Source organism: Stigmatopora argus, chromosome 6, assembly GCF_051989625.1.
Source record: "Stigmatopora argus isolate UIUO_Sarg chromosome 6, RoL_Sarg_1.0, whole genome shotgun sequence".
NCBI lineage: Eukaryota > Metazoa > Chordata > Actinopteri > Syngnathiformes > Syngnathidae > Stigmatopora > Stigmatopora argus.
In genome coordinates this window covers 11,029,733-11,057,419 of record NC_135392.1, presented here as the reverse complement: position 1 = coordinate 11,057,419, position 27,687 = coordinate 11,029,733, and the positions used below count along the sequence as shown (strand labels likewise).

At 39.2% G+C, this 27,687-nt stretch overlaps 1 protein-coding gene across 1 annotated transcript in view; it reads right to left on the bottom strand.

Annotated features, from left to right (window-relative positions):
- Window positions 1–11,264: 11,264 nt before the first annotated feature.
- The window catches only part of LOC144076068 (rac GTPase-activating protein 1-like), a 32,905-nt gene continuing 16,482 nt past the window's right edge, over window positions 11,265–27,687 (bottom strand). Inside the window, exons 18-20 of the transcript XR_013300724.1 lie at window positions 20,254–20,396; window positions 19,325–19,506; window positions 11,265–11,737 (exon numbers count right to left, since the gene is read on the bottom strand). The gene's annotated coding sequence lies outside the window, so the exon portion shown is untranslated. The remainder of the gene's footprint in view (window positions 11,738–19,324; window positions 19,507–20,253; window positions 20,397–27,687) is intronic.

The window sequence follows — 27,687 nt, the reverse complement described above, 5'->3', positions numbered from 1 at the left end:
ACCACACAAACACGCACAATGTCATAGTTGACACCTGCTTATATAGACATTAGCTTTGCATGGGCACTGGTGCGGTTGCTATAATCCATCATGAGCTGTACCACCCTGGTATCAGAACACATGCTTGCAGATGTTGGGAACACATCCAAAGCCAGAGTAAGCAATTCGCTCCTACTACTGCACTGCTTAACAAACATTGCCTCCTTCCATTTCCCTTTACATTCTGCATTTTCTGCACAATCAGTCACACTTTTATACCTAGTTTGGCTAGGCCTGCAACTAATACTCAAGTGCAACTGCATACCTGTCAACCTCTGCCGATAACTGCCCTTATAAATGATTATGATTCCCCTTACAAACCCCCCAAAAAACCTTACAAACACCGTACGAGTCGTACGGTGTTTGTAAGGTTTTTTGGGGGGTTTGTAAGGGGAATCATAATCATTTATAAGGGCAGTTATCGGCAGAGGTTGACAGGTATGCAACTGTGTATGGATCTTTTTTCTAGTTTTTTTATTTTATTTTTTAGGTTAGGTAGGCCCATTGTATTTTAGTTCAGGTCAAAGACAGCAACCTAAGGTCTTTCCTAGTTTGAATATACCCTTAGACTTAATCGCAGGTTTTTCAATACTGTAAATCCCCAGCCCATTGTCATTATTGTACCAGTGCAAGCTTTTGCAAAACTTTTTTTCCCCAGAGCTTGGAATGCATTTCAGTTATACTGGCAAAAGTGAGTTGTGATTATAGCTTTTATTAGCACAAAGGCATCTATGTTATCACTGAGAACGAGAAGTGAAAAAGTGATGTAGTATTGTCTTTTCTTGAGTCTCACTGCTGTCTCGATAAGTCAATCTCAACGAGCCGATGCTGTACTGTTTGGTATGAAAGAGTGCATAAGGAAGAGTGTTTTTTCCATGGGGCCGATAGATAGTGATAAATTTCAATTTTCGTCCAAAACCTCACCTCTCTATGGTTTACTATAGGAAAGCAATAATTGCCTTGTTTAAAAGCGTTCAGGTGAAACATGAGTTATTTACCCTATATTGAGAAAATGCGGAGAGGGGGATGCCACAGTTAATTAAGTCACATTCATGAGGCTTAGACCCCTTGCTATAATCATAGTGAAATCAAATAAGGTTTTAATTGGTGTCTCACAGCTATCTCTTTACATCACTCTATATACTGTGCATACAAAAAGCTAAGGGCTCACACATGCTAGTTCACGCACAGACATGCACGCTTTACACACCAATTTATGCTGCTACCCACCAGTGAACTGGCACCAGCTCTTCATAGACACACTCAACACATATACTTGCAGATGCATACATACTTCTGTTGCACTCATTTGTATGCAAAGGGCCCGGCTGTGTGACAGGTTGCTATGGTTGCCGTTGCCAGGTTATGTGACAAGAAAGCAACTTGCTTTAGTTTTTTTTTTATTGACACCAATGTAACAATTCTATTGTAAGGCTGAACTAAGCTGAAGAGGCACAGCACATGCTGCAATGGAAATATAAAACACATTCCAGGATAACACAGTGTGAAATACTTTAACCTTCTCTATTTGGCAGCAGCCAGGTGCAAGTTGATGAACTCGTGAAAGAGAAAGAGATAGAAACATTGATAAAGATGTTTGAGAATACCACCAGATAACACTGACAGTATAAGGTCGTGATGAAGGGAAGGGCATATCTTAAGATAGTGTTTCTTTGATGTCAAAACAAGAGCTGGGATGTTGTGTGTATGAACTGTAGTGTGCAAAGACAAGATAGGTGGTTGAGATACATTAATTAAGGCTTCTAAAATCGGTTCTCTTTAAGATATTTAAGTGATTGTTTGGCGTGCCTTTATGGGAAAGTCAGCATACAGGGATGTCTCCATTTCAAGTTCTATATTGGTGACTGTTCTATATTGTGATGTTCAGGTGTGACGAGCTAGTGGAGAATGTATCACCCACAATGAATGGATTGGACTTCTACATACACCATTATTTTGTTTCAAAATGTGCTGCTGATGCTCTCTTTCCTATTCCTTTATGAGGTCTGATTTTTCCGCCTTTAATTTCGTTATACGAATCTAACTATAGAATTAGAAAGATTGGCCCAGCTCCCAACACGCATTCTCCATCATGTCATAATTGGCTATTGTTCTGTTTTCATCAACTCTCTAGGGCAGAACCATCTGGCTAGTCCAACAGGTGCAATTTGAGGTGCAAGTATAATTTTTTCATCCCTCTTTAAGTGTGTGTATTTGTCTAATGCACTGGAGTGTACCCTACCCTGTGATTCGTTGAAATAATCTTTCTTCATAAATTACATTTGCAACCATGAATAAAAATTATCTTGACCTTGTTACATTCCAGAACATTAGCTTGAAGACTGCAGTGTGCAAATGCGAAATGGAGAGAAGAAGAAGCGGCAGGAAGCGATGCCATTTATCAGCAGTGCAATAGTGCATGGACCATGGTGGCTACTCTATTACTTTTATGCTCCTTCTCATTTAGCTTATTATCTTCTTATCCATACGCATCATTATAGAGGATATTGCCTCTGTGATGAATAGGTTTTTTGATTAAGGATGCATGCTTCCTTTTATTTTAACACACACAGGCTTGTGATGGCTGTAACCACACGCTGCATGATAATAATGTTATGGAAGAGCTTGACCTTTAATCATTATTTAGAGATTTCCTCCACTATTTCTTGAGGTGAAAATACAAGATATGGAAGAAAAGTACAAGGACCAGTGTGAAAAACTGCATTTCAAACCCAAACTGCATGTTTTCAACTTTGTTGTGGGCCTTTTGTGATTTCCATATTTATGTGAGGAGAAGGAAGAGTGGTGACAGAAAAACTAGTATATGCTTCATCTGAAAATCTGGCAGTTCGTGTTCAAGAAAAACAGCAATGTGCTGGAGCAACCTTTCTACTTAGCGGTGTGTGAGTTGTACGGTTCCCAAAAGGAGTGGGGGGAAAAGCTTTTTGAGGACTGGCACCCAAGGAGAGTCCTTTCAGGAGTTTGAGAATGTGTGTTAGACACAGCTGTAAAAGCGGGTTAAACTCCACAAAAATTGTCAACATGGCATGCCTCTAACAACAATAGTTCAGCAGTGATGGGTAACCTTCTCAAATCACTGTTGAGAGACACCTTTGACAAAATTAGTGTCTTTTCAACGATAAGACTCCTCATTAAACTCCAGTGATTAGGGACCAGGGCAACACAAGTCATTGAAATATATCAATCAGTGTTGTTATTGTTAAATATCATTGGGATCAAATCAAGATCATGACTTTGAGAAGTTAAGACCAAGACTGAAACAGAACCAAGACTGCTCTCGAATGAACGATCGAATGTCATTTTAATGAGCTGGTAATAAATAGAGACAAATACTGGGTAATAATCAAATCTCTTCATTTAACCTTTTCCATCACAACATGTTTGGAACTTGCAAACAAATGGTGTGTTTTTGACAGATGCACTGGAGAGGGCTACGCTCACTGGCATGACTGTAATGAGCACTGACCACTAATTAGTTTGTTGCTGGATAGCAGATCGGGCTGGAGCCGAGGCTGAAACCCTGTCACTGGAGCAGTGCAGCGAGAAGAGCGGAGAGCTCCTTTAATGAGCCCTCAGCGGTGTGTTTACTGTTAACCAAAGTCATGGCTTTACACTCCGTGCCCCCACTCCTCCCTTTCCCCCACCAGGTGGTGCTTGCATAGTACACTCAGAAACACTCTTGGAGGGTGGACAGTCAGCACATCTGATTTATATTCCTTATTCATGTGCAAATGCATGCACACACAGACAGCCATGCTTGAAAGCGCTGCTCAGTTGTATGCCGGTGATGGTGCCTAATTAATGTGGCTGCACTGCAACCGTCATGTGCATGGAACTCTCTGCAGTCTGACATGTCAGTCTGACTCCACAAATGTATATTTTTTCTCATTCTCAGGACAACTGCATCTTAATATATCTATTTAAAGCGAGCTCATATCAATGAAAGATTGGGAGACATTTTTGAGGAAATTAAATTGCACGGCTACTTGGTAGAGATAACCAATAGGGTGAAGATGGCAGGAGAAATCAAATCTCTGCACATACATACAGCATCTATTTTCACCAACATGAAACAATGGAATTACACATCAGCAGAACATGGTCCACACAGATATGGCATTTGCCGTGTGTATGACATGAAGTATGGATTTGACTAACGATAGAACAAATTGAGTTTGTATCCGTGAAATGGTGGCTCTAAATGCCAGGCATCCAGATTGCTCAATTTCTTGGTCGATTAGAGTATAGTAACACCACCATTTACCCCCACATTGTCTTGAAGTTTCTTGAGCAATGCAAAGGTTACTTAAAAGCATCTACGGCAAGCACTGTATGCCATGTTTTTCCATACTGTTCTCTTGCATTGTGTCACATCCAGCTGGCTCGGAGACTTATTATAGTCAGTCCGCATTAAATCCTAGTTCCCCACGTTGTGATCCTACCATGTCAGCCTATTAGTGTGTTTAAATAGTGGAAAAAAGAAGTAGTTTCACCTCTGCCTCCTCTCCAAAGACTTTCCAGGGTCCATCCTTTATTGATGTATACAGGCATTCCCATTTGTTTCATCTCGCAATGTCCCCAGGTGAGTCGAGACAGATAACAGTCCTCTCTTATTCATGGGCCTGTCGGACACGCTGACTGGTGACCTCCATACCTCACCAAAGGAATGAAAACCTAAACAGGCAGAGTCAAGCACTAAAACAGGACACAGCGATTTTCATTGCAAAAATATCATCTCAATTTCTTGGTTGAAAATACTGTCAAATGCACATTTTACAGTGATTTGTTTCTTACAGGCCACAACACTTCCAATCGAAAGTTGTTAAACATAAAATGCTTTTCCTGTCACAATGAAATTTTCCGAATACGGGATGAATAAAGGTATCCAATCCAAACCAATCCAATTCTCATGTAGCTAAAGAGGAGGATAGCACCCAAGATTTGACACTGGTGATAAAAAAGTAGAAAAAATATAACATTCACGGATCATATTATAGGACCAATTTTAAGAGTCGGCATGCTGGGACCACGGCGTTTACCAGCACACCACAAGTTACACATGCCCCCCTCACACACAAACACGCAAAAAATCATGATCAAATTACACTTCATCTATCTAGGGCAGCAACTCATACTGACATCCAAAATGAATATATATTTACCACAATTTTTCAGTGTGAAGCCACTAACTTTTTACCCTATATGGTGTTCATTGCGGTTCATTTATGGATTTTTATAGGGTAACGCCTTTGTATTGGCATAATTGTGCATAAAGTTATCATTAATTGGCTTTTATAGAATGTGCTTATCTGAGCCACCTGATGGTGTATTGCTTCACTCGCCTGACTTCGGTACGTGCAGCGTGGTGGCCGTGTGAATGCCTGTGAGAATTATTGTCTGCCTCTCTGTGCTCTACGACTGACTGGTGACAAGTCTAGATTGTTGTCCACCTTTCGCCCAAAGTTACCTGGCGTAGGCTCCAATACCTTGCGACCCTGACCAGAATAAGTGTTGTTGAACTGAATGAATGTGATTTTCTGCTTGTCATAAGATATTTGTCAAATAGAATGCAAAGGAGAGGCTACTTGCCTCTGGAATTAGGAGCTGCCCCTTGTTCACATGGTGACCTAAAACTTCTGTGAATAACAGTTGCATATGTGCTTGATAAAGATCAAATACATGCTGACTCGCTTTCATGCTCACACCCACTCACAGACAAAAGATGTTTTCCAGAAGGTTCATAGAGGTTGCAGCGTGTGCTCCCCCTCCCTTTAGTGTCACAACGTCATGGTTTAACTAGGGACCACCCTAAGGAAATAACATGAGAGGAGGCAGAGGTGCTTGTCACAACTGGTGTGAAGATTATTATTGTGCAGGTCTCCCTCTATTCTCCACGGAAGCACAAAAAGCTTATTTTCTGTACATCGTTGACGACCACATTTTTGGCCCATTTTCTCTCATAATTGATCTACACACACATATATATCTATATAAATATATCTATGTAAATATATATGAACCTTTTTTTGTAAATGCCAGTGTCATTCTTTACTTGAGAGTGCTGCATCTTACAGGGGCGTGTAATAAATTGCTTTTTACCTGCACGGAAATAGCTAAGAATGTATTTTTCCACCTCTCCTTGCATTCTCACTGCATGACTGCATGGCCATGGCATCCTTCCACAACTCCATGTGAGTCGAAGATTACTTTCCCGTGGCAGTGTGAGATGAATGCAAGTATCAACATGTTCTTTCATATCTGGGCTTTGAAATTTATAGTGCACGTGCATGTGGTGTTTTTAGGCCTCCATTTGAGAAAACCACATGGACAACAGCGGCAATATGATTCAATGCTATTTTATCTTTCATGACTTTAGAAATGACGCACTTAAGTTTTTTAGGAAAAATGACAGTAGTTGTTTTTGTCTGTGTGTGTTTCCTTGTCATGAGTATATTTTGCTTTCTGAAAGTCCTTTTTGATACGGTGGTAAATAACAGAAAAAGAACGTGTTGTGTAGATTGACCACATAAATACCGTGTGGCGCCTTCTCATTAAGGATGCAGCGTGGGCCAATCGCAGCTGTGTTCGCAGAGACATTCTGTGCTGAGGCAAGCAAGCAGGCCTCCATGAGTCTTCAGTCCACACGGCGTTCTTCAGTGCCCGATAATTATTCTTCACACCTAATCAGATAGGAAAAGCAAAGCAAATGATGGATGAAGACCAGAGCGGGAGATGGAGGGATGATTGGTGGCTAGCGTGGTTGGAGCCTCCTTACAGGAACAATTAATCACATGTAGCCACCACCTGTCTTGTGGTGTCCCTTCTGTTGGTCCCAGTATTGCCTACAGGATGACTGTGTTTGTACAGTATGAAACCAGCTGGGTTACGGCTGCCCTGCAAGTCTGTACTGGGTATTAGTTATGAATAGCTAATTGAAAAGGGTGGAAGCAGTAGAATATATTTATTACTGGTACTTTTTCTTTTTTTACAGCAAAGTGTAGTTATTTTTACATTTCAGAGTTTCTTCATGATTGGCCTACAGGAGGACATATGTTCCCACATTTTTTGGCTGGATTGACATCCACAATATCAAAATATTTCATAGCCACTGTACCAATTGTCAATCAACTAAAATCGGCACTCGGACGTTTGGTCGACGGACGTTTGGTCGACGGACGTTTGGTCGACCGGACGGGGCGTCGACCGGACGTTTGGTAGAACGGACGGGGCGTCGACCGGACGTTTGGTAGAACGGACGGGGCGTCGACCGGACGTTTGGTAGAACGGACGGGGCGTCGACCGGACGTTTGGTAGAACGGACGGGGCGTCGACCGGACGTTTGGTAGAACGGACGGGGCGTCGACCGGACGTTTGGTAGAACGGACGGAGCGTCGACCGGACGTTTGGTAGAATGGACTCTCTCTCTCTCATGATTATAATTTTGAGAGCAAGAGATTACCTGGTTGCTCGCTTTCAACAGTAAAGTCTCTGTCTCTCTCTCTCTCTCATAATTTGACAGCGAGGGAACCCGGCGACCAAACGTCCAGTTGACGGCCCATCCGTTCTACCAAACGTCCGGTCGACCAAACGTCCGGGGACCAAACGTCTTTCGACGAAACGTCCGGTCACTACTAAAATCTACATGTCGCAACTTGTAAAATGGATGCTATTTTGTCTAGCTCATTTCCTATTCTACATATTTCATCGTCCATGTTAGCAAGTTCCATGATCAGGTGAGCTTGGAAAAGCATTTCTCTCAGCCACATTATCAATACATCTCATTCCCACCTCCACAGTGATCGTGATGCTACCTAGTAATGTACAATATACCACTTGCCTCCAAGACCATTTTCTCTTAATGTTGTGACTTAAAACATGAAAGTGTGGGTGAACAGAAATGTTACTGTGATAAGAAAAACTAACAAGAGGTCTGATTCTGCCGTGTTTGATTCCTAGTAAATGTACAAATTGTTTTTGATGACATTTCTATTTTAACTGAAAACAGTTTAAGGGCTCCTGCGCAGAAAGCTATTATATCGACAAGGTATTTGATGATACCTCTTGCACGAGGGTGTATATGGTTAAACAGGCTTTTATCTTCATCTAATGTCAGTGAAATTGGTATACTGACTCGTGCATAAAGCACTTTGTCACCTCGCTCATTGAAGGAAATGTCAAGTGCGTTTCAGGAGGTCCAACTACTTCCCCAACTCTTGACATATCTAAATGTCATTAGTTCCCATCTGTGGCATTAGTGCTGCTGAGCAACACGTATCATTGAGCACTTAATGGGCTAGTCATTTTTTTTGCCAATAATCAGATGTGCTTGTAATTTAGGATGAGACAGAGTAATGTGATCCCTCCCTATTGGTTTTAGTCGTGCCTCTCAACCTTGGACAGCTTCCTGGGGCATCAGGGAGACATGGGCAAGGTGAAAATTCCATTTAAAAATTCCCACCATCCCTGCAGCATATGGACACGCACTTTAACTCCGCCTTTCCCATCATCCCTCATTCTGTTCCATCCTCAGTCAAAGCCCGCACCCCTCTTCCATCCACCCCATGACTCTTGAGAGCGACTATAATTACAATCAAACAAATACCCTTGGCATTGTCACTCTCACACCTCATTTTTGTGTGTTTTTCACATCTTTCATACAAAATTGGGACACTTTAACCAATTTTAAAGGTTTTGGTTGGTAGTTGTGTGAGGACCATGGAACAAATAAGAGAATTAACATATAAAGTACTACTCCACTTACGGAATTTTCAAGTTACGAAAAAAGTTCTAGAACCAATAAATTTCATAAGATGAGGTACCACAGTATTTGGATAACCCATACCAAAAAAGCATGAATTCTGCAAAACTGGAGCTTTGTGATTGTTTACTTCTGTATTTAAGCATATTTTTTCACGCACTCATCATGCAAAACAGGTAATTCTCACAGTCATGCAGTGTTGGCACAATGTCCATTTACAACAATAAAACTTAATGTTTTGGGAGAAATTCACAGAAAATGTCTTTTTTTTCTGTCTCAAGGCAACTTTCTCTGTAGCGAGTTGCACAGCAGGCTTTGTGAAAACAAGTGCGAGTATACACATAAATCCATTCTAGTATACAGTATATCATACTGGCAGCAATGTACAGTGTTTTTCCCTCTTAAGCTGTGGTTTATGCTGACCCAGGCCTGATCAGAAATGATGTATAGCAGGCCCAGGCAGCAGAGAATTATAATCACCTGCCTGAAGCATTTAATATTGTTTCTCCATTTCAATTCAAGGGACAATTACAAGCAAGTTAAATATATCATTTAAATGCTGTTTCCTGAAGTGACTCTTGCTCCCTGTCAAAATAACCTATGATGCATTGACAGGATTGATTTAAAAATGGATGCCCAAAGCCTCCATGCAGGCTTGTGTTTTCATTATGCATTACATCGAGTCTAACAAATCTTCTGCCCTCCTTGGACGAAACCTTTGTGATTTATCATTGAGGCATTTTCTTTCTCATTTTCTTTCAAGCATTGCTTTTCATCTGGAGCTTCATTGATGGAGTCGACTGGAATTCAGCAGGCTCCAAATCATTTGTAGCCAGTTATCCGAAGCACATGGAACAGTCATATTTGTATCTTATCTTTGCTCCAGGTACCACCGTTTAGCCCCAATAATAAAGAATGGTTGAATAAATCCATAGAGTTGAATACTAAAATGTCTACTATACGAGTTGAGAATACAATTAATATCGCACCAAATGAGATAACTGTCAGCGATGGCGTTTTGTTTAGACATTTTGTAAATTTTTGCCTTTTTTTCATGCAGTGCAATCGTTGATCCTTGACTCCGCCTTAATGAATTCATGGAACAAAGTGAGTGAGATTATATAGTGAAAAAGAACAGCACCGGAAAGACAGTCACAGGCGGATAAGAAAAAAAAGGGAGGGAGGTTGCGAGTCAGAGTGCAGAAAGAATAGGGCTATTAAAGAGAGGGATGAAATAGTATTGTTCCACTTTGCCTTCTGGGAGTTTTCATGTCTATCTGAAGCTTTGCCAGTTCGCTGAGCCCAACCGTGTGCTGCGGGGCGCGAGTAAAGCCTGGATGTTTATTTGTGTCTATGGCGCGAGGATATCAAAAAAGAGACAGAGAATGCGTGTGCTACTATGTGAGACTTTTAGGGGATGAGCAATTTCCACAGTGTCAGAGGACACCCTTAATTACAATTGCATAGCAGTTCAAGCAACAGCCAAGCCATGCTTAACTAGACTGTACCAAGTTTGCACCAAGTCTGCTCTAAGCCTCAGCTAATTGGGCCAAAGGAAAGGAAAATCCTCACCCCAGCTGTGACAGGCACTGGATGGATATGGCAAGAAAAGAGGGAGACAGAGGGAGATTTCTTCTTGCATCCATTTACATGAGCATTTGCTGGATCAATACCATTTTGGATTGTCTTTTTTTTTTCAAGGCCTCTTCCACTGCGAAAGTGCGATCCTCTTGACTGGCTCAGCTGCTGGACACCCCACATGCTACATTTCAGCCAGCTGAGTTGAATGTCTTGTCTGCAGATGACCAACATCCAGGCAATTGGGCCAAGTAAATGGGCGGACCGTATGAAGAGGGCCACACTGGTTATTGCAGCAGGCATTCCCTGCCAGCCAGTCAATTTAAAGATAGGGATTGGCTCTCCCAAGTACACCTCCCAGCTGCTTTTCACAGCAGGTGGCCCCCTAGCCTTGCCAAATAGATGACAGGGTACAGCATGCAAAATAATTGCACGAGTGCCCCGCAGTATCACAGATTTCATCGTCTTTGTCTGCTGCTTTGTTCGATTTTCTATGACATCTTCTGTTTGTTCCTGAATAGTGAGCTTTGAGTTTTGGCAATCATAATTATGTTGCTGTGGCATAGCTATTAACTCTTTGGCTGCCATTGGTGATGATCGATATACAGTCCATTTTGACTGGGGGGGTTGCTGTTTGTCTATCACCTATTGGGTTTTTTTTCCCAAGTGAAAGATAGTGCTTTATCTAAAAGACCTTCAAGTGAAAGATGGTTGCTCAAGTGACACGTTTAGAAAAATTAGTTTGTGATTTTTTTTGTGTTTAATGAGATTATTCCCACTATGATTCACAAAACAAAGGTCTTGTCTTTCCCTTTTATATGTATTTTTAAAAAATGTAACTGACTACCTACCACAACAAATGCTCTGTGAAACATATACAGTAGCTCAGCTGAATGCGTTAATAGAAAAAACCTATCAATAAGGTTTGCAGAGAGTTTGTTGCATCAAAATGTTTCTCCCTTGAAATTACAGAAGTGTTGAACACATGAACGATGAAGTTGACTGCTGGAGATTGTAGTTAATGTGCATGTATGACAAAATATTTTGCCCTAAAGGCTAATTATGAAAATGCTGGTGCATATGATACAGACAAAAAGACACAGGCATACCACTGCAGTTCCCCTGCATTTGGCCGGCTGAGTGGCAGCATGACTACTGCATGCAGTTTCTCCATTATTCAACAGCAAGAGAGAAAGCAAGAGAGCGCAGATGAGTAGCAACTGAAAAAGACAGACGGGAAGAGAAGCATAGGCTGTTTGTGTTCAAACGGTAAGTCGGATGCAAGAAATTGTTTTGAAAAATAATGGAGTTTGTCGATGATGGCTGAAGATGCAATTTGCTCTGCAAAGAAAAACAAACGGGAGCAGCTATTACAACGCAGAATAGACAATTTTAGATTCAGACACAACAGAGATACAAAATAAGAACATTATCAATCAGCTCTGATGGGGAAAAAAGGATATTATATTTTTGTAGGAATTAAAAGAACTGCAAGGTCGCTTTATCTCAGACCACAACCTGGGATGTATTTTTTTTATCTAAAAGCTGTAATGGGGGGGAAGAGTTCTATCTTTCTACCTTTTATATCCTGTCTCAAATGAAGGATAAACGTGGGTGATATCCTCTGCTGCTGATCCATGTGATTAAGAGGTCATTTTGATGAGAAGACTGTAGATAAACCTTGATAATTTCCACTGAGAGCCAATAGTCATCGAGTTGTTACAACCGTTGCCCAGAGCTGTTTTTCTTTCTTTCCATTGTTGGTTTAGAGATTATTGTCATTATTACAAAAATAAACAATGATAGATTTTATTTGAAGATGAAAATATCTTTTTCACCTGGGAAGAGTCAAATTCCAACATTTAAAAAAAATATATATATATATTTTGCCCAAAGTCAGATGGGATAGGCTCCAACAACTTTACGAGGATGCGTGGGCCAAAAGATTAATGAATATAAATATATTTTTGAATGCCTCCAAACTCTAAATGGTTTTACGCTGCTTACTATTTGAATGCCTGGTGGTTTTTATAATAGCAAGAAGCACATATTGTGGACCCATTTTTAAAGAGAATAACAGTTACACCTACAAAAGCTATGATCACGCAGAGAAACTGTGACAAGCCACAATAAAAACTGTTCTTCTTGGAAAATGTTTTTCTCACCCTACGCCATTCCCTTTGTTTCGGTCATTATTTCCCAGTTTTGTATGATAAAAGCAAGTGCAATTCATTTCTGGTGAACGTTAGCCTGAAATAAGCTTTTGTGTCTCTCGAAAGGCAGATTGTTATTGTGAATAATTGAGAACATCATACACAATACATTTGTGTGATTTCATAGAAGCGCCCTCCAAATAAACAATGCTTGCAGTCTAAGTGGGTTCGATTGGATCGAGGCAATAAGCTCTACTCGGCAGTTCTGTAATTATGCAAATATAATGCATGCTTCAATCAAATAGTCTTCATAAGACGGGTTCATAATGATTTTAATTAACCATTGGGTATTTACAAATTTAGAGAAATGGAGTGCAAAGTAAGATGGTACACTTGCTTGGAAATGGAAAACTATTCTGTTAATCTATGGGGTGACAAACTAAAAAATGATTTCTCCCCCAAATCCTTCAACATGTGTGCTCTTCTCCCAAGATAAGCATTCCAAAAAATGTGTTTAACAAATTACACATTTTCATCCAAAACCGCTTGAAGAGAAATAACAAAAAAAAGTCAAACTACTAAAACAGATATGTTTCGACCAGCAGCCTGTGCATTTCTAAACTCCAAGTATATTATATTATATTATGTGTATTTTAACTTTATTTAAAAATATAATATTTGACATATTACCTTCCATGTGTGCTGATTTCATTTCACTCCATTAGATATTGGGGGGAAGACATCATAAAACATTGGGTGAAATCCTTCGCGGTTTATTTTTTAATAGCTTAACTTCATAAAATTCAATCCAGACCTAATGAAAAAGCCCATCCAAACTCTGTGTAGAAGAGTAGGTCCATTCATGCATCTTTTTTTCCTTTCTGGAGGCTTTTAATCAAGTTTCAGAAAAGCCCCCCCCCCTATATAGACAAAGGCCAATGCTCTGGCATAATGCAACCGAGGCTACCCATCTGTCGTCAGAATTCCATGGAGGAAATTGTCAATCACCTGCATGTCCATTAAAGTGTAATGATGTGTGCCTTCCCATTGGAACCTAAACTAAGAAGACGATACTAATTAAATATGCATTTATACTCATCTTTCGCTCTACAGTGGAGGGAGGATAGCAGCTACTTGTTTAGGTACTGTATATAATGGTTTATTGTATAACTGTTAAGATATATTGGAAGACCAAATACGTGCTATTTATTTTCCATGCAAATGCTCTTATCAAATTATGTCTGACCTGAATAAATGGTCCATGAAGAGAACTGGCTCGGAAAATGAATGAATTAATAAGTGGATGATTGATCCTAAATCAATGTTTCTGGTAAAGTGAATGCATAATAAATGATTCAAAAGTTTGTCCAGCGCAACAACAACAACAAAATAGCCTGAATGTTTTTCTTAGACTCTCACATTTGTTTCTTTCGCCCTGAAGGGATAAAAACTATGATACTTTTCTCAACAACTTAGTATCTATCACAAAATACATATCAAGAGCCAAATCACGAGTTCTTTGTTTATTTCTTTCTCCATAACGGCAGGAAGACCTACTGTACTTTTCTCAACATTATATAAGCACACTGGCAAATATTTCATTTGGTAATGCTTCAGAAAGCATCCACACAGCATCCAGAAAGACAATTTTATTCCTCCATCCATTTTAATTTCATTACGAGCCAAGACGCTATCTTTGCCCAGTCAGTCGGCCTTCATGTTCAACATTACCTGAACATGCCAATTTTCTTTATATTCCAAATGTCTATTTATCATACAGCAAAGTAATACTTTTTTTTAAAGTCTTTTTTATTTTAGGGTTATTTTATGAATAATGGAACTGCAAATCCTACATATGGTGCTCCTCATTCCATTCCACAGTTATTTTTTGCTTGGCTGTTTCTAACTTTACTTTAGCTAAATTCACCATCCAGTAATTATATTTGAATGATAATTAAGTATGATTATAATATTTATGATTAATTATAATTAATAATAGTCCACTGATTGAGTGGCAATCATTCCAGGTGTGTCCCATATTTTGCCCGATGTCAAATGGAGTGAGATCATCACTTCTGAAAACACAGTATAGAATATTGATTACTATTTTGGGAAATTTTAATTAAATTGTAGCTTTTTTACTATTACTAGTTTTTTTTTCAGGGATGAAGGTGAGGCAAACTTAGTGCAATTATAAATGGGGAAAGATGTGTTTGTGCACAAATAGGGAGTGAGGCAGGACCGATAAATTGCTGGAAGCAAGGAGGCCGGGCAGTAGACCAAATGAAAAATTGATATATTCAGTATTTTCACAAAATTCTAAAGCAAACAGTGCGCAGGGGGAAAATTAAATCCAAATAAAACGAGGTAACTCTGGGGGAACTCACGCGCTAGAAAAAACTGGTGTGTAAAGGGAATATGAAATCATCATATGACAAACTATGGCAAAGACGAGAAACTGACGAGGACTGAAAAAAGGCAGAGAACTAAATACAAAACAAAAGTCCGGACAAAACGGCCTGCAGGAATAAAATTATGGACTGACTACACATTCTTTTCTCATTATCTCATTGCTGGACTACAGCCTATTTTCATATAATGTCACATTCAATTAAATGGAACATGCAGTATCAACGCCACAAATAATCACAAAACATTCCATTTAATTAAAATCTTTTTAACATGTTTTCTATAATGTCCTCCAACTGACACGAAGCAGTGACAAGGGTGCTGATGCCTGAAAAAAATTGTCCATTAAAATATTGACTGCTTTACAATATATTATAATCCACGTATACTAGAATATCATCCATAACCGTCTTTTACTCCTAATGAGAAGAGCACAGCAGTACATTTCAGAGTGATTCTGATGATTTACTGATGACAAGGCTGTCATGAGTATGCAATCTCCAAGAAAAATGTTGATAGTCTTGATGCACTCTGCCATCTCTCTATGATAACTAATCAAAGAGCCTGAGAAATATTTTTAGTTTAAATCAAACATCACCATTTTTACATTTGAGCTATTTTATTCCCTCAGTTCTTTACTGACCTTGCCAAGGTGACAATTTTAAATAAGGCCAATGACACTTGTTTTTTTTCAGTACAAAAATCAATGAGCACAAAACACTGCAGTTTTGCTTTTAATTAAGTCTTAGATGGAGCAGTCATATTCTCCATGGGGGAACATGTAATGACAAAAAGACTTGTAGAGTGGTTTGTTTTCATTCTCTCCATTACTCACAGCTGGATACATCTGGATGGAACTATTTAGCAATAAAAGTGAACACTTCAACTCACCATTTTTCATAATTCAACATTTGCTCCGCCCGTATTTGATAAGTCTGCCACAGGCCAAATGTGTTAAACCCTTGGGACGCATCCCCAAGTCTGCTGTTTTCCTCCAACTCTGTGTCAGCACTATATCCAAATTCCCCAAAGCAGTTACCCGATGACAACTCTTTTATTAACCCAACAGCCTAGACATATTACATTCCTCTATCAGAAACATGCCTGAGGACAGTGTTGGCTTGGTTTGGCTTTGACTTCAGTCTGCAAACGAAACAGACTGCATTTGTGACACAAAAACATCAAAATCCAATGCTGTTACAAATTTCCAATTTTAAAAATCCAGAATCAAAGACTTTCAAATAGCTATAATCGAAGGCAGACAATAGGAAAGGTAACCTTGATATTCTCTCTATACTATGTGGAAGAGAGCAGCACAGGAAATGAAAATTTACATTCAAAAGCCTGCTGTTTTTTTTGTTACCTGAACCAGAAGAAGAAAAATAAGCTAGTGGGGAAAAAAATTGAATTGATCGGGGGCATATCATTGTTTTTAAATAAAAATGGATTTTCTTTGTCACCTTTACTTAACTATAAAGTGTCACATTGAGATTTATAACTTCTTTTAAAGGGGTTCATGACAAGGACAGCAACAAACACTCCTTCTGTCTTATTTTAAACTACACTCTACATTCGGAAGATAATCCTATTCAAAGTGACACTGCATAAGAGTTGCATAATTTCATTTAAGACTGATTATTTGCCTTGAACGATCAATCATGGTTCTTGCAGCGTGACGCCCAAAAAAATCTTTGATTTGAATTTTGCTGAAGCTGCTTCAAACTGTCATGTTAATTTCCAGCTAATTACAAAATAAACAGAACACATTTAATCGCACTTCTATTTCTGAGCTCTGTTAAACATTTCTCACTGCCATCATTCTTGGCACATCAATAACACTGATGCAATTAATTTTGAGGAAAAACTGCCCGAGGAACTTTATGAAATTTTACAACAAAGACTGTCTATCGCCAAGGCACTTTTTAAGAAGTCTACTATATCGTCCTCATATAAAAACATTTCTCCTAGAGCTTACATTAGTGCACACGCAAGCCTCGAATGTCTCAGTAATTGGCTGAAAGACAAAAAGAAATTTGGCCGGCCACTCACGATGGCTTGGGGGCCTGGCCCCTCAACTGTGGCCCCCCTTGGGCTCAATTCCTCCTCTCCCTTCTCGCTGTCAGCTCGGTATGAAGGCTCGCAACTGGCCTTTGAGCCCACAAAGGACTTTGAACCATAACGCATTCAGGCTTTACTTGGGCCGTGAATGTCAGTTTTTGCATTGAATCTTTCATTTTGGCAGTTTGACAAATGTTTCTAAAGAATTAGGAGTTAATTTTTATCTGTCACTGATCCCCGAAAAAGCCATGCAAATGCAAGTAACCAAGATTTGTTGCCATGTCATGAAATTGTTCTGTTTTTCTATTGTTCTCCTTGGTTTATCCCTGTAACGATGCCCCGGTTGCCACCTTATTCACATCAGTGCATTCTACATGGGCAATCAAACATATCTTATAGTTCCAATATATTTGCTTGCATAAATCATGTAAAGAAACAAAATCACTCATTTTCATATTGTACAGTTCAACCTTGGTGTAATTTTGGTTTCCAAGAGTCATTGCATTTTTTTCCAAAGCTATTCTTTAAATCATGCACATGAGCTTGCACACAATCATGCACAGTGGGGATTTCTTGATTATTAAAATGTCTAGTACTGCCCTCTAGGCTATCAAATCACCTGGCACTCATGTACACCCCCATTACATTAACATTCTGACAGCTCTCGTTAGTTGTATTAACACAGTAGACTCCACATACACACGTAGAAAACTAGGGGCCTTGACCGACTCTATATTGCTCTAATACCACTGTGTATAACCTGCTGATTGATATGCTAACACTCTGCTGCTAAAAGCTCAAAGGCAAAACATTGATTACACCCAAGAGACCAAACGTCTACTTTCTGATGGTTAGTGTGGTGTGGCATGACTGCTTTGTGGCTTAAAAAAAACTGACTGTTGATATAAGCACCTCTTAAGAAGGTACTGGAAAAAAAATGTTATGAAACACTTTCTGTCTCACAAATTAACTATTGCGCTGTTGTAGTTGCTGTCCCTTATCAAAAATAAATCAATCAAACTTGTCCAGATCTGTATTATGATTCAGCATATAATGCATCCGCCATTATTTCCCAAGAAAATTCAGTTTTAACCACTTTGAATTTTAATCTCTCTCTGTTCACCTGCAACATTTTGGTATTTGTTTAAATATCAACCAAAAGATGTTTTTTTAACTTTCAAACATTCAATCCATCTATATTTTAACCATTTCTCCGACTTGCCACTTGTCTGCATCCCATCCAGCCTGCTAAAGGGGGAACCTCATCTATCTGCAATATATATAAGCTATAACAGATACTATGAAATGTGTAAATGCATTTTTTCACAACAAAAGAACATTTAATTTTCAATGAACCTAGTATGCGTATTTTTAGAATGTGTAGTGTATCCGATGAGAAAAAAGAAAACACACACACACACACACAACTGAAGAACATGCAATCTCTACATCAGGGGTGGCCAAGTCCGGTCCTCGAGGGCCCCTATCCTGTCAGTTTTCCATATCTCCCTCCTCTACCACATCTGAATCAAATGATCAACTCATCAGCAAGCTGTCCAGAAGCTTCATACCAATCACAATTATTTGATTCGGGTGTGTTGGTGGACGTAGACATGGATAGGGGCTCTCGAGGACCGGACTTGGCCACCCCTGCTCTGCATCAAAAGAGCTGAGATTTGCTCCCGAGGTGATTAGCAGATTTTTACACATGGCATGTGAATTTAAGTGGACATTACAGGAGGCGTAACCTTGCTGTCAATCATCTACCTTAGGAAGCAAATTGACTACCAACAAATGTCAGCAGGAGCTCTCCACATCATTACCATTATAATTGTTAATATGAACTCACCAATTTTGTGCAGCACTACAAAAAACAGTTCAAACAAACAAAAAGGAATCCCTATAAAACATAAATGCAGGTCTTTTTTTTCCAGTTAAAGAAAGTTCCAAAAACACAATTTGCACACAGTTGCATTTATGACCATCACCAACACCTGTGGTGATCAGTTAGTGAAGCACGTTTTAGATGGTTCCCTCTTCAACCCCCCGCTCACCCACCTTTTAGCAAATTATGCTGTTTAATTAGGAAAACCTCATTTGTATCAAATCATTTACATAGTTCAACTAGTCCTTGCCAGGATATTTTAATTGATTATTGTTGCCTGAGGATCTATGTGTACATGCCTATGCATGCAATTTGCTCTATTTGACTGCTTAACCCATAATGGAAAATATTTGTGGCTTTTGCTCGGCATTGTGTTGAAAATGTGTTTTCATCAGATACAAGCTTTTGAGTATGCTGAAATACCTCTGAGCGCGTGCTCGACGTGGTAATCTTGCTTCTTGGCTGCAACAGCTAATAGCTGACAATGTCCCTTGATTCTTTTCATAGAGCTGCGTTTAGCGATGAAAAGGTTTCCATTCCTGCTTCCCATGTAAGACTAATCAATGACCATTTGGTGAGGCTTCTCATTCATGTTTTGCACACAGCTGAGCGACAAAAAGAGAGTCGAGTGTGCAGAGTTTTTAACTGTCCATCAGAATACACCTGATATTGTGATAAGGAGCCTTTTCAGCCAGTCGTTCTTTCTATTTCTTTTCACCAGCTGCTCAGTAAAATTACATTAACTTGAGACTAAATTGCTATAATGCTACTGCACTTGTAAATGCTTCTAATGCCTTGTTTCTTCTCGCACCTGATGCTTGTTAAGACGGTGATGATCTGTTGCAGTGTCAATCAAACTAAATCATTTAAAAATGTTTTCATAGTAAATAAGCAACAGCAGAATCTTTAAACACAAATGATTACAAATAAAAAGTCTTTAAGGGGGTGATGCAGTGAGGGGCATAAGCATTTGGGTTGGTGGGCTTTGACCTTTGACCCCACCCATGGAGATAGATTTGACTTCTCTGCCACTATATAAATTGCTGTAGATACAAAATATGTTTGATAATTTTTTTAAATTTAATTTACCAATGTCATATTTTTTTTTAAATTAAAAAAGCTACTACAATGGCAATACCAAGTAATATCTGCCTATTTTTAAAAATGTTTTTAGAGCAGCCTGAGTGAATTTTGGACTACATTGACCTAACAGCATACTTGGTTTTGACCCATGGCTGGCATAACAACTTTTATACAAGCAATTCAAATGTTTTTCATCTGACTGTTATAATGTTAAAAGGCACAGTAACAGAAGGGCAAGGTGGGTTGAGATATAACAGAAGCTAACTGACCACATAATCAGGACACACTTTTTCCAGATTTTCTCTTGCACGCTGCTGAAGTGGGCCTTGGGAGATCAGTGGAGCAGACAAGTCAGGCTCACAGTTTGGAAGAGTGGAAAGGCCAAAGTCAATAATGACTCTGTCTGCGCTCCCTGAGAGAAACGGAGCAGAAAAAAACAAACAGACCAAGAAATGGTAAAACAACCATAAAGCCACACACAAGCACTTGAGAGACTTAATCATCATATTGAGTCCAAATGAAAAGCAATGTTTCATGTACATTACTGCATACCAAAGGCTACAGGCACAAAAGAATCCTTTAAAAAAGACAAATAGAGAATGATAGCTTTTTGATTCCCCATTTCCCATAACAATCCCCTAGAATACCTGCAACAATGATAAAATGGAAAACAAAAGATTGTTGCTTAACTAAGTGAGAGCATTCACTTAAATGAGATGGGTTGACATGAGGATGATCAGATAGGGTTTTATTTTTTATTTATTTTTATTTAGTAGTTGTTAGGGTTGGAAATCTTTAACGCGAGGCCGTTTTAATGTTAAAAATTATATCTCAATTTGTTAGCGATGCGATTTGACCCCATATGGAAAAAATTATGTTTTTTGATTTTTATATTTCTTTTTGTCTAGGCATGCATTATAAAAAAGACCATTCTAATCCTAGCCATGCTATTGATATCACTTTCTATATCTCTCTGGATTGAATCGATTGAGGAGCTTACTATCGATACACAATTTTTCTTGTCCTAACAAACAGATATTGGTCAAATTGGTTTTTGTTTCGTTTTATTTGTTTGTGTTGCTCCCTGCTCACATCTGCAACTCCTCCGCCAGTTTCAAATGTGCATTCACGGAACCCTGCTTTAGTGTAAAATAAATACGATTTTTTTTAAATTCAATATATATAAATCCCTCGCAGCACTGATTGGCCAAGCAATGTAATGTGATCATCTGCAGCCAGTGATGGTCAAGCGGGGCATGTTATCGTGAATAGACATGATGAGTCGATGTGTCTTGACCTTCGTGCCAGAGGCTCCACCGAACCCCTGAGACCGAGTCACCAAACCCATAGGGTTTGATCGAACCCAGGTTAAGAACTACTGGTTTAGACACTTGAGGTTGTCAATTCATAATGAATTAATGACCATTCTTGCAAGGCTACAAAGCCCAGTACCTTCCTGCAAAAAAAAAAAACATTTGACTCCTGCCAAATGCATATTAGCAATAGATTGCAGATTATAAATCATTTTTTGATGATGTCAAGCATCATGTGACTTTACAGCAGCCCTAACCATTCCCCTTTGTAGCACATTCAACATTCAACAGGTGTGGTTTCTTCTTTTTAGTCATACACTGACAGCAAGACAGGTGATAGTCTCCTCATTGACATTCAGGGCGACAGTCACTGTCTGAAGGTCATTTCTTTGAAGGAGGCCACAAGAGGAACAAGCCAATCAGAAGGTAGAGATGAGACAAAACTGTGATTGATTGGCATCGTGGGGTGGACGGGTGAGTATGTCTCAGAATATGCATACCAATGAGGAGCTGGGAGAGGAAAGGTCTTTGTTGCCACAGCAACACACCTGCTATTGCAGACATTCACTGCACTTCATTGATTTGGCACTATGTTTTAGCTGAGGGTTAGGTGAGTAAATGTTTATCAAGAAGCGATTTGTCTGTATCTTTTGAGTAGTATCTTAAGTCCATTTTCTCTGAATTGCTTATAATTTAAGAGAAAATCAATTGTATCCACGTGGCACTTCATAGAAATTACAAATAGAACAAAAAATACTTAGCCTAGAGTATGCTGTACATAAAATACAGCAGTGGAAGAAGATATAACCCAAACCAGTCAATTCTAAATAAATATATATATATAAACTAAGCACAAAACAACGATGCTGATTTCCCCAGTCTTATTTTGGTACCATGGCACTTTTTATGCGTGGCCGCCGGACGTTTGGTCACCCGGACCCAAACGTCCGGCGACCAAATGTCCGAGTGCCAAACAAGGTAAAACAACACGGTCTACGCATCAATAAAAGCCAACAATGGCCATGAGCAGTTTCACTGAGCCGACATGTGAGTGTATAAGAGTGTGTATGTACATGAGTTGTCCCCTTAGGAAGGGACGTCAGTCAGGGTCTTAACAAGTTTTCCAACAAAACACAATAAAAGTAGGGGAAATTTGGAGCTTTTCTTTAGCCTAATAATTAATAGGGCATTAAGTATGACAAAATAATAATTCGCAGTGTGTATTTAGGGAATTTGAGCAACAATTTTAAATGGTAATTATCAAAAACCTTCCGGGCGACCAAACGTCCGAGTACCCTTTTTATGCTTGTGCTTTCTGTGACTTTAATCATTTTTCTTTTTTTATGAGTACTTCATACCATTTTGATTTATATTAGTTTATCTAGTTTTTCTAAAGTAATAAATAAATAGGAAGTACAATTTTAATCAGCATATTGTAGGTTAACTTAATTAGTTATATAAAAGTAAATCTAAAAGCATGTTTTTACCAGTTGTCATGCATGGCAAATTGTGCTCATTTTTTGGAAAGTGACAGTGACAAAATTAACTTTTTATCCAATTTCAGTTTCTTGTCAATAGCATCAACAGAAGTGATAGCGATCCTCTTCGTCACCCCTAATATAGATGGCTTAAAAAAAGGCAGAGAAAAGGGGTGGGTGACTTTAGATTGCCAGAAGATAGAAAGAGAGATATTAGGACAAATATTCCCTTGCATGGCCATGCGGAGAAAAGTCCTCATCGCCCGACTCCCCCCCTTTGCGTCTCTTCTCCTCTCTTCGTCTCTCATTTATTTCAATTTGTCATGCTTTACTTTTCCCTCAAGAGAGCACGCTAGCTGCCGACCGGCCCCATATAGGCCGCGAAATTGTGTCTGCGCTGTGGCTGTAATGAAACATTTAGATGCAGGAGAGAGTGATGGTTACGCATTAATGCAAGCGTTGGTGTCACCGATGCAAAAAAAAAACCCAGTTCCAAGCAGCCGGCGCAACTCCAAACAGAATGTGATAGTGAGAGGCTTCTCATCAACTTCAATCTTTTTCAGACTCAACTTTGGGTCAAGTGGTTCATTTGGATGCTCATTTGTTGAGGAGATATTGTGCAACAGGCCCATAGGTATGCTCTTTATTAGCAATGTTTATCTTCTCGAGGTTATGCAGAGATACCCGAATAAAAGACTTCTAGATAAAGTGCAAAAAATAAATGAATTGCTACTTGAGACGATTATGAATGAAAATGCCAAGTACGTTATTCAAAACATATGCAGTGAATTTCTATTTTTAGTCAGTGTGTAAAATAAACTAAAAGTGTTACAATGAAGTCTTACCACATGATAAACAATTATGCTGTTAGCTATGTAGGTGTTTTAAAAGCAACATTTAATTAGGATAAAGTAAGGCCATTGCCTTGGGATGCTCAGGGTAAACAAAGAAACAACTCACCACGTTTGAGTGCACGCATTTGGCATATGAAAATAGTCACCCATTCTGTGGATCAAAGGGAGCCGCACTGTCAATATATTAATTGAATTGTTGATTTATTTTCCATGCAGATTAGTTCCATGCCAATCTACTATTGGAGCTGTAAGGGTACATCTTTAAACAGCCATTTTGGAAAGCTGTAGAGCCGTAAGGAAGTCATTGTAATTCATGTATTTAAATCCAGATGCATTTGAGCACATTGTCATTCAGAGTTCCCTTGATTCAATTCCAGTGTTCCCTTGTTGCCATTCTTCATTCATCATTTCTTGGAATATAAAAAAAACACTAGAAATCTGTTGAAATCCACAGTATGTTCCCTTTTTTCTATTCAGTGACAAATGTAGCTTCCGGCAAAAGTGTGCGTGCGTGTGTGTCATTGAGAGAAAGGACACAATAACCTGCGTTATTGTGAGATCAAAGGGACGCATGTAATTGAGAAATCAAAGGCGTTTTGCTATCAGGACCCAAAGCAGACTGGGAGAAACTGGGGTATCGTGTCTCTTGCAAGTTTACATGTCTGATAGACTTAAAGAAAGGTGAAGAATGGCTCAACATGGAAGGATTTTCACATTTGGGGGGGGGGGGGGGGGGGGGGGGGGGGTATTTTTGTGTTGTTTATATATAACCTTATAATGTTAATCCATCTTTTTTCTATAACAGTAAGGCACTGCTTGTCAATGCTGTATCGTATTCATTGGAATCATTAATGTATTATTATGGAAGATTAAGATAGGAAAAGTAGGGAAGGAGATTCAATATTCAAATATTGCTTCTTTGCATTATTGTGATCTATTTTACAACAGAACTCTTTTAAACTTTGCACATTAACTGGTTGCTTTTTGAAGTGGATACGAACTGTACTGCATCAGCTGGAGATTTAACAAATATCGAAATATAACCTTTATAACTCAACACGAGTGGGGTGGCAGATACATTAAATAGGTTAAGATTCGATTTGTGATCGGACTTATTGGCACAGCTTTTGTAATAGATATCTAACGATATATTATTCAAGTCTACCTAAAACTGACACTACAATTATAAACAGAATTTGGTACAAGCAGAATAAAAAACATTTTTCATTTAACACAAAAGAAAGGATGGGAAGCAAGAATGAAAAAAAAATTCCGTCCGTAGTTAAATTAGCTTTTGATAAAAGACACCAGAAATGAGCTCGTGAGACATTTTTCATCCCAAATGATTAATGTCCTGGAAGTGAAACCATCCTGCAGGATCATTGCTTGTGTCAGCACCATGACCTCAAGCCTTTATGCAAGTTCTAGTCCGTGGGCTTATAAATTGACTTATAGCTTCCCAGAATCAATTTAAGACCATTCATTTACACTATGCATCGAGCCCAGAAGCCTTGTAACACGGCTACCACGGCTAATGTAATTAGTCTATAGTTATAAAAAGAATGGCGGTAATGGATTGTTGAATTCCGGAGCAGGCGTAATCTGTTTCATGACATAAAATTTCTATTATGTTATTGTATCGAAAAGGGATGACAGACTTGCATGTGGAGAACGGCAAGTGTGATAGACAAATCCTACATTAGTGCATGAGCGTACCACGGTAATGACAAGCGTGAACGCATTTAGAGCTATAACTCTCTGTCCTGTTGGCGCTGTCAGTCTTAGACGGCCCTCAGGCAGCCTTGAGCGCAAGTGTGGGTGGGAGTGCCTCGGGTCTTTCACTGAGAGGGCCAATATAGACTCGGCTGTCTGCTGGAGGGTGAAATGAACCCAGGTAGAGCATACTGAGTAGTGCTTGGTGTAGTGAGACCAGATGGAAGGCTCTTCAACCTTTACCCCTCCTGCATGTTTCCAGCTGATAAATTGTTTGCTATTATATGGGAGCTAGGAAGGCCGCTCTTTTTTCTTTCTTTCTTCTAAGTCCTCCGTTTGTGAGGGTTTCAGAAAGATCTTTCATTTCTCAGGCAATTTCAACTTATTCCGACTGGATATTGCACTGAATTTTGTGAAGGATGTACTGACCCAACCTGACTCAAAATTGTGCATAATTGTGAATTAAACAGAATTTTGAGTTTGTTTATTCCAAGAAATCCCAATAAAACACATGCAAATCACACACCACTAATACAACTTGCTTCCTTAAACCCGCTCCAGGTCCAAGCTCACACAAGTCTAACCGCCACCACGCCCATTTCCTATTCGTCCCATGGGACAAAATAACACCCAGTGCTGGCCTGCCACCTCTCCAAAGACTGATTCTTTCCAAATTAAGCAACGTGTTTGTGACAGTTCGATGACAGCGGAAGCAACATCAAGTGGAGATTTGGATTCCCAAATGTCCCCTGAGGGAGCTGGCTTCGGCACGATAATACTTAATAAACTTCAAATCCTTTGAGAAATAGGCAATTCGAACGTTAGGAGACATTACAAGCAACAGACTGACAAACTGATTTCTTTTCAACGAGGTTTTGGAAGATTTGGAAGTATGCTTGGTATCATTGCCTTGTTTGAAAGGTGGAGTCCAATGTCTCCCAAGATTCAGCATGATTACATGATATTTAAAGGCAGATTTCTTGGTATTTTTTATTTAGGTTTTTTATTGAGAAATGTATGTACACTGTTTTGGTAACTTAAAATTGATTTTTCCCATTAGTTAATATGCAAGAGTCGTTTTCAAATGATTTTTTTAATTGAATCACATATTATGTGACCTTTAAAGACTTTGAGTTGCACTGTAACTGTAGTGTTTGACCTTTTAATAGATGGTCAGTTCAAGTTGGTCTCATTTGCCTCAGTAAGAAGACAGATTGCAATGAAGTCCTCCAGACTCACTATTGTGTTCTCATTAAGCCTCTGATAATTAGCAGCTTAAAGCAAAGGGGCAAGTAGAAATAAAACAGCGATTTTCATTGTAAAACCTCCCTCTGCAAATTAAAGTGAGAAATTGAATTAAACGCACTTCTTAGCCAATCATAAAGTATGTAATGGGGAAAAAGCAGTAGTCTAGACTAGGTTGACATTTCCTCACAAACATCTTATACATGCTGTACATGCTATTTTTGATGTCCAATTAACCAGAATGCACACCGATTGTACTTCACAATCCCATTATCCTGACATAGGAAACAGCTTACAGGAATTCAGAATTTTCCTGCCATAATTCCCATGAGCTGCATACAATAATGCTATTCTGTCTCTTCTATAAAAAAAAACAGATAAGGGAGGAAATAGGAATATTCTTCCACTTTCAGTCACATTCTGGCCGCCAACTTTTTGTATAAATTTCATCTCAACGATTTCCCGTCACAGACAAAAACCAAAAACCATGTTGTTTCATAACTGAATGGCCAATGGTAGACTTTCAATTTCTCCCTTCTATTGTCTTTTTAGCAAAATGATGTGCATACATTGCTTTTGTTTGATTAGTGGTTGAATGAAGTGAAGACACATCACCATCCCTTTGCAGACAGCATATAAGACTATGCTGTAAAGAAATAGAAAATAGTCGCAGAAATACTTAAAGCTCTGTGACATACATAATTGCATGCACAAGCACGATTCAAGGCCAACTCAAGGCTAACGTTACCATTAAAAGGCAGATAGTTTCTCAAAGTACATTCCTATCTTCAAACATTTTATAAACACACATTTCATAAATACTGTCTTTATCGCCCGGCGGTTAAATGGTTAGCGCGTCAGCCTCACATTGGGTTCAAAGCCAGCTCGGTCCACTTGTGTGGAGTTTGCATGTTCTCCCCGGGCCTGTGTGGGTTTTCTCCGGGTACTCCGGTTTCCTCCCACATTCCAAAGACATGCATGGTAGGCTGATTGGACACTCTAAATTGCTCCTAGGTATAAGTGTGAGTGTGAATGGTTGTTTGTCTCCTTGAGCCCTGCGATTGGCTTGCCACCAATTCAGGGTGTCCCCCACCTCTGGC